Source organism: Bison bison, unplaced genomic scaffold (genome assembly GCF_000754665.1).
Source record: "Bison bison bison isolate TAMUID 2011002044 unplaced genomic scaffold, Bison_UMD1.0 scf7180017864537, whole genome shotgun sequence".
Lineage (NCBI taxonomy): Eukaryota > Metazoa > Chordata > Mammalia > Artiodactyla > Bovidae > Bison > Bison bison.
In genome coordinates, this window is record NW_011495085.1 from 7176364 (window position 1) to 7176640 (window position 277).

Here is a 277-nt window from a genome sequence, read left to right on the forward strand (position 1 = left end):
TCTCAGCAGATACTCTCCTGCCATGAATAATAAAGGCATGAGAGTAAAGGTGCTTCCTCCGTGGGTTACTCAGGAGCTAGCATGGGTGACTCAGCCAGTCTTTCCTGGGGGCCACAGCATATCAGTCTGGAACAGTGTCATCTTGGCTGAAACGAGCAATGCCTCACTCCATGGTTTGTTTTGTTCATGTTTCATCTCCATTTGCCTGTCATCTTGGGAGTAGTGCATTTTGTTTGGGCCAAACTGTGCTTTGTGCCTCCTGTGAGTACAGTTGCTC

General features: G+C 48.4%; 1 protein-coding gene across 2 annotated transcripts in view; it reads left to right on the forward strand.

Moving 5' to 3' along the window:
- DLG3 (discs, large homolog 3 (Drosophila)) overlaps positions 1–277 on the forward strand; it is a 48632-nt gene that overhangs the window by 41800 nt on the left and 6555 nt on the right. The window lies entirely within an intron of this gene.